Below are 8,262 nucleotides of genomic sequence, written 5' to 3'. Positions count from 1 at the left end.
TATCAGTTCCAGCGAAAGAACCAAATTCAAGCAAATGGGAGTGAACTGACTACAAATAAAACAATCCAGGGCCAGTAAAATATACAAGCCCAAGGCCAGCATTGGATTACTATAAAAATCACTGTAAATTTGTTTCCTTTTATTAGTCCTGCAGTCACAGGATAATATATGCATGTTCACATGATGATAATTGCTTTCTCGGGTTTAGTAAGCTTCCAATTACATGTAAATTGGACAGTACATTATCACAAAATGCACCAACAATACATACAACCGGTTAACTATAAACTGCAGATGAGCCATAATAGAGGGCAAATGATGGGCAGGATATGAATTGGCATCAAAGCATCAAAGCGTGCTACTATCAAACAAATCCCTGCAACATATTGCTTTGTTGTATAACATTGAGACTAGATTAAATGAACTCCCTCCGTCCGGAAATACGTGTCGCATAAATGGATAAAAATGGATGTATCTAGAAATAAAATACGTCTAGATACATCCATTTCAACGACAATTATTTTCGGGCGGAGGGAGTAGTAAGCAAAGAGTAGATAACACGCTCACCATTTCAAATAGTTGGTGCACACAATGATGGCGGCAAACCAGCATATAGTCGACTATACATGTTGGTTTTGCCAAGCTCAGTCAACAACTCAACCTGCAACGTCTTGACGTCCACAGAAAAGAATCCAAATTTAAACATGTGTTGTGTAGATGGGGTGTACACCGCTTCTATGAGCAGGTATCCCTCTAGCTACACCAACCAGAGTAGAACGCTTTACTGGCAACGGGATGGCCTTCTCGGAAGACCATTCGTTATTTCTTAGAATGTAATACGTTAGCCAACATCGACCATCTTCTCTGTACTCGTCATAGCGTTTACTGAGCATTCCGTCCGCTACCTCGACAATGACATAATTGCGGTTCCGTGGTTGTTCATGTGGGAGGTTGACAACAGAGAACTCCATGGTGTGTGTGTCAAGGAGAAGCAACTTGTTCATGAAATGGAAACGCCAACAGAAGCATCTGTGAACGTACCGACGATTGGACAACCAAGGCTCAGAGTTCTCAAATGAGCCAATAGTACCTTGAGCACTACATTGATCATAAGTAAGAATGTGCCATTGTCTATCCAAACATGAGAAGACAAGCATCAGCAGATTTATTCTGCATTGTGCCAAGCACACAACTCTAAATGATAAAAGGTTCTCCTTATCCTCACCGGGAGCAAGGAAAGTCTTCAGCATGATGAGGTCCGGTCTATGGACCAGCGCTTACAGGTCGCTCGGGACGGCAGGCAGCAGGATGTAGTGGCGGTGCACGGGGTCACACCCGGCGAGGTCCCTGACCAAAAATTGGTTGTACTATGAGTCACACAGCTCAGCGCCCATGAGGAAGCGGCTGCCACCTTCTTCTTTGACTGGAGCGCCGGCAAGGAAGGCCCATGGAAGTCAACTTCACTCCAGGAACAGCCGACAGCAGAGGGGAGGAAGGAGGAGCAGGAGAATTCGAAGCCGGAGAAGGTGCGGGCTGGGATGGCGGAGGGGTACGGCGGCTGGGCTGGGACGAAGGGATCGTGGAGCATGCCGACGAGAGGCGGCGGGGGGACCACACGGTACCACCGGAGGAAGGCGTGGGCACAGATGATGCTACGGAAGGAGATGCAAGCAGTGGAGGCACGGGCGAGGTCGTCGACAGCGAGGAGGCAGAGGAATATTTCCTCGAGCAACACATCCGGGAGATCGGCGACGGACGACGCCAGCTATGGGATCTGCGGAGGGCGTGGCGCCATCGGCAACACCATCACGATGGACGGGAGGAAGATTTCCTCGAGCAACACATCTTGGACTCGAAGGGAGGGTGGCTCCGGCGGTGGTGATGGGTTGGAGGCTGGCGGCGGCGCCATCGGGTGAGGAATTGGTGTTTTGGTGGGTTTGGTTAGGAACGAGTGCCAATGGACACTTCACCACACAAGATGGTCAACATAATCCATTCTAATTCAAAAAAAAAATCACCTCTGTCTAAACATTCCATAATTAACAAATCTTTTTTATTTTGTCAACCAAGATGGTCCAACTGATCCATTTCTTTTAATGATCAGGAATAACTTTGAATTGAAGGATTTAATTAGCCAATATTCGATGTGAATGGATTCACAATAATTCTGTAAAAGACTATGATTTATTTTATCCCGTTAAAATTCTAATTTCATTAGAAAAAACTAACCTACATGGTGAGATGGTTCCGTGATTAATTTTTTGGTACGCCAACATTTACATGTTTATTAGGCTAGTTGAATGCTCGTGCATTTCCAGGAATAAAAATATGTGCTGCTACTTCTCAGATGATCATGTTTGTATGATAAATTGCAACCATCAAAGGTGTGTTGCTACTTCTGAAGTGACGATAGATATTTGTATGATAATTGCAACCAACAAAGGTACTCGACAAGTGTTTATTTAGTCCGTGAATGCGAGCGTGATACAAATGTTGTCTTAGGATTAAGACTCAATTAGAAATAGCAATTTCCTTTTATTCTACTCATGCATCTCCTGTACCATTAATCTTGAAAACTGGATCTTCTTCAACTCTGGTATATACTAGGTAACTGGAGTGAATGGTAATTTACCGTATATACTTCAGATAATTGTACACGGATGCACAAATATTCTAGTGAATGAATATGATTTTGCACCAAAATATACTTCATTTCTCGATTGCATCATTACTTTATTCGCAATATTATTTTGTTTTGGTAAGCCAATAAGACATGGGGCAGTTGACATGATTTTTTTCAAATGGTGGGGGAAAATCAAAGATGAGATAGAAAAACAAATTCAAAACAGGGGCAGTTGAGATGATAAGATGGCCCGTTGACATTTCTGATCCCCAAAGCCTTCACATTTTTTTCAAGACCCTTTTGGTTAAGGCAAGCCAACTCCCTAGCATATGTCTGTAAGAATTGCTTACGTGATTTCGTGGATGTTTAGTATCTATGTCTAATTGTTTTTAGGGTAGCTATGTCTTTGTGTGATCATATGGGACATCTGCCAAGTATTGTTTCGGTGGTTACGCTTGGTTTTAACTTAAGGCTCCACATACTTCAATATCGGTAGAAAGCGCCCATGCCTTCCAAGCATTAGGTTTGTAATGGGCTGACCCATAGATTCCATTTGGTCATGGTCTTCTCCAATTTTTTCATATATGTGTGTTACCGCTTTCTCTACTAGAATTTTGATCATTTTTTTCTTAAAATTATTCATGAGCATTGTGAGCATTCAGTACATCTTTTTTACATGGATATTTTCCTTCATGATTGTTTTTCACTTTCTGCTCTTTATTATTTTGGAAACTTTTTTTAAAAAAAAGTTTATGAATGATGCCCATTAATTTTATTTTAGTTTGCAAATTTAAAAATGCCAGTGAATTTAAAAAAAATCATAATTTAAAAGTATTTGTGAATTTAATAAAAGTTCACTTTCATACTTGTTGCACGATATGAATTTGGCTCCCATGACTTTTTATCTATTCTGCTTTTTTCGGAGAAGGACCTGTTGATATTCTGATCCCCGAGCATTCACATTTACATTTTTTATATTCATGATATTTTTTCATATTTATGAACATTTTTAATATGAACATTCTAATAAGTTTTTTGAAATTTCCTAAATGAAAACAGTCCAAAGTAATAAACCAACTGAAAAAAATCGAATGAGAAAACGACCGTAAAGGAAAATTGCCAGACAAAGCACTAAGTGGGTTGCTGCCCAGTGTGTGCTTTAATGCTAAATTGGCACGTGAACTGCTAAATAGGATGTTGAAAATTTCCGGGCAGTTTTCAAGCCATAGACCAGCAAGAAGCACCAACCGATATCTTTTCAATGCCTTATGTAAACCCAAGGTTTCGTTTTCCTAAAAAAATAGCTCCAAGCCTTACAAAAAAGCAAAGTCATTTGAGTGTTGTTGGCTCTTTTTGGAGGCTGGCAGTTTGTGTGTTAATCAAGAGAAGCAGTTGACTAGCTTGGTGCGGCGACATCGATCTATTTATTTGTTCTGCGGCATGACCCAGTTTCTCCAACTCTCTAGATGGTGGTGAAGGATTGCAAACTTGCTCTACGCCGGGTGATGTCCAAAATGATGTTCCTTAGCTGTTAGCAGATCTCGTTTTGGGCGGCGAGTGGTTATTGTGGTCTTCAAAGCCTGGTATGGCGAGGGTGTTTGTAGGTGTCCCTTCCTTTTAAGCTCCGACGAACGGCGTGTCTAGGGGATTTTCGTCGATCCTAACAGCGGTACAAGGGGAAACACTTCGAATTTGTAGTCAATGGGGTAACACGTCAGGAGACCAGCAGGTTTATAACATACAACACATGTACACACGATTTTACCCAGGTTCAGACCCCAATGTGGGAAAAGCCGTACTTCATGCCTTACTCTTTTCTAACATATGTGTGGAGAGTACAAGAGAATACAATGAGTTATGATGGTGGATATTCATGCGATATGCTTTGAAATCCTTCTAGGTGGTCAACACTAAACTATGTTATGGGAGAAGGTGTCCCTCTCCCATGCCCCATGTAACCATTATATAGCACAACTTATGGAAGACTTCGATGTCGATGCATGGGACATGCAGAGATTGGAGTCGATCTGTTGTCGGTTTACAACATGTTTGGGCCGTTACTCCATGTTCGCAGAGAGTTTCTTGATTCCCGATGCGTTGTATGATGGCATGACTCCTCCTGGTGTGGTGTAGAATCTTCTGGTGTCTATGGGGTATCGCGGATTTCAGGGGACGATAAGTGATTTGACATCAGCAATAGCCCCCATGAGTACTCGTAATAGAGCAAGGTCCGAGTAAGTCTGGTGTAGATACTCGTGAACGCCTCCGTCTTATATATTCTTCAGGTTGGATGTCGGGGTAGCTCCTTCCTTGGCGTCTTGTTCTTGTGATCGGTCAACAGGCAAAATGTTGCTGCAGATGAGTATTTTTTCCAACATCTTCGACGGGCAGGGTGTTCATGCAGACACGTTGGGTTGAGAGGTGTATGTCAACACATAAATAGTTGATGTAGATTCCTTTTTCATTGATGGCTTTCCAATAAGTCACTCATGACTTGTCGGTGGAAGATGAAAGCCATCAATAAAGTTTGTTTCGACTTCAAAATGACTTAGTCCACAAAAATCCCTTACTCTACTTTGTCCACACCTAAATAAAGCAGCAGCCTGACTTTATAAATAAAGCCATCACGACGTGTTCACCACACGCCATAGTGCTAGAGGTAGTAGAAGTTTATGGAATACAAACCAAGTACATACCCATCGGCAATTACCTAGCGCGACCTCAAGAACTGCCATGAGAATAGGGAAAATTCTTTCTAGTAATGAAAACTTCAATCAACATTAGGTTATTAAACTAAGTCATTTATTTTGCGGGCTTGCTGTCAAGATTCATACATCACACAACCTAGATTCAAATGATTTTACAACCAGGGGACAAAAATCGAATATAAGGACAGTGTTTCTCATGCTTTTATTATGTGAAAACAAGAGAGCATCACACTGCTACCCAATATCAGTTTGTACCAGGAGAACACACAGAAATGATAATGAGAGAGGGAGAGTGAGACCGAGAGGTGGTGTATCACCCGCAACTATGTCGCCGCTCTCGGATCACAACTTTTCCAAGCAACGGGACGGTTAATGCCAAAAGGAAGAGTGGTAACAATTGCAGCTTCTCGGCCCAGCTATGAGTGTATGTCACCGCGACGTACGAAACGAAAACAAAATAGCAGCATGCGAATACCATTGCTGTTTTCTGCAAACGAAAAAACAAGAGAAATACTGAACTGTCAATTCTTTAGCAAAATGGTATGTGAAATGAATTAGGCATTGTGAGGTCAGGATGCTTTGTGTACATTTCTCATTCAAAATAATTTGATATAGTGGCAGTCAGGCAGGAGTAAGCCAATACGAATATGTGAAATGAAACTGCCATATGAGTAATTGGTAATGATTCTACGTAGCCAGGGCGATTTATCAATTTACACCAATTTACCATATATGAACGTCTAACAAATATAATTTCAGATGACTAAGCTTTAAAGACCTGTCGTCTAAGACTTGCTTCCCATATTCGCAGGTATCCTCGGCGATTTCAGATGTGAAAAGAATTGAGAGGAAGCATACAAGAACTCGTTTGAAGAACAACTAGAGTATGAAGATTGATGTACAGATAGACGGAGAGCAGGATCCGAGCTGTTACCATGCACAAAACGGCTATGGTCTCTGCCATAGCGTTTAGTGTCGAGCTGGCTGTCGCCACCGCCGGCGGCTCGATCTTCATCGCTAGAAGTCCGGTCTTCATTTTGCTGTTGCCCGGAGAGGTACAGAGGAAAGCACTCAGAATGACCCGTGCAAAGGAGACACCGTGCATACAAGGCACCTCTGTAACTTCAGAAAATTATAAATGTGAAAGCGACAACGAGCACCACATGTTGGATTTTCTACTCTAAACACACTGAAAATTCTCATCTAAGAAATCTCCATAGGGCTTAGGTGCACCATCTTAACTTTTATCTAGGTTTTGCTGTAAGGTCTTTTGTACTTAGCGGCATGCCGTCCGCACTGACGCATGGAAGCGTAAAATATTTCCCTTGTCAGCTTCAATCAAAGTACAAACAGAAAATGTAAACATATGCAGCCATTAGGGCATAGATCTAATCGGGTGGCCCCTAAAAATCTCAAAATCTCATGTTCGAACAATGTACTAAAGGACGACTGAGTTTACTAGGGGATGTCACTATCTTCTTTTCCTAGGATATTAAGGACGGCACGCATCTCTATCACACATGTAGACATATTTCTATTTTTAATCTGCTTGATCTCATCGAGTTACCGGTATCTCCGTTGTTACCGTCACACTAGCTTCCAAGGAACAAGAAACCCGTACAAGACAAAATCACACACGATAACAAAAGAAGTTAATTTCTTCACCAACTACTTGAGAAACTAGGTGGATCAGGAAATAGCAAAATCTTATTTTTGCAATGATGTGCTCGGGGCAACTGCTGTAGAGAGAAATAGTACAGTACTCAATACAATTCCACAATTATTCAACCATTACAAGTTTAATGAGAACTGGAGTGTGGATGAAAGTGGCTCGCTAATTTATATATAGAACAGGACTCCTTTAGGTGAAACGCTAGATACAGACACATATATTATTTTCAGAGTTCAAGCAATAAAGCCATTTTTTAAATTGAAGCCATTTATTATTTCCAGATCAATCAAGGTAAAAGATTAACATATGTAAATTGATTAAGATTAATCACACATTTTCTATCATAAGTTAACTAATTGTATTTTTTTGAAATCATGAAAAATAATATAAGAATGAGAACAATAATACAAATGTAATTGACATATTAAGGAAGTTCCTAGTACTAATTAATTAGAAATATACAATTATATACCCAAAGCAAGAAATGTTTGTGGCTTTTAGAGTGTACGTGCACTTATTTGGCATAATCTATGAGGAAAACCGTATTGTTCTACGGTCTAAGCTCAAAAACAAATTCTATGAGGAAAAGATAGACTATTAAAATGTTGCCTGCCCACAACTGTGCTAGTTTATCTAAACAACAGTTTGCATGGAAAAACATATTTTAGGTGAATCTGCGGGCAGTTTCTATTCATTTTTTACTCATGTTGACGTGTCCGGACTCTAAGCCATAGCCACGTATACACATGTAAGGGCAAACCCGGCATTAGCCAAACGGCACCAGACGCGAGAGAAATTTCCAGTGGTCTTGTTAAACCATTCTTCTCCCGGAACAAAGAAACCCATCGTCTCCCTTGTTTTCTCTCCAACAGCACTACTCGAGACTTGAGAGTAAGTGAGGAGATTACTGGCAACGGAGATGAACTCGGAAGAGCACAGCCAGGTCCTCGAAGCATTGAGTCGCCGGCTGCAAGCTTGGAAAGTTTGGCGACGGGGAGTTCGGGCGCTTCCATGGAGAAGTCAAGAGCACGGGAGCACGGTGCTGGCACTGCAAGATGTGGCACGGAGAATTGCGGTGCTGGAACCGCGAGTTGCGGCGCTGGCACTGCAAGGTGTTGCACGGAGAATTACGGCGCTTTCACTGCAAGATTGGAATGGTCGGATATGGAGACAGGTGGACATCAACAACTACGCGCCATCATATGTCTGTCACTTTAGCTGCCAGGTATATATGACGCTAACTGGGTTTGGGAGATCGT

The 8,262-nt window shown here is 41.6% G+C and overlaps 1 pseudogene; it reads right to left on the bottom strand.

The window, feature by feature from the left end:
• Window positions 1-571: 571 nt before the first annotated feature.
• Window positions 572-1,250, bottom strand: LOC119284285 (annotated as a pseudogene).
• Window positions 1,251-8,262: the final 7,012 nt, after the last annotated feature.

Source organism: Triticum dicoccoides, chromosome 4A, assembly GCF_002162155.2.
Source record: "Triticum dicoccoides isolate Atlit2015 ecotype Zavitan chromosome 4A, WEW_v2.0, whole genome shotgun sequence".
Lineage (NCBI taxonomy): Eukaryota > Viridiplantae > Streptophyta > Magnoliopsida > Poales > Poaceae > Triticum > Triticum dicoccoides.
This window is presented reverse-complemented; position numbering and strand designations above follow the sequence as displayed.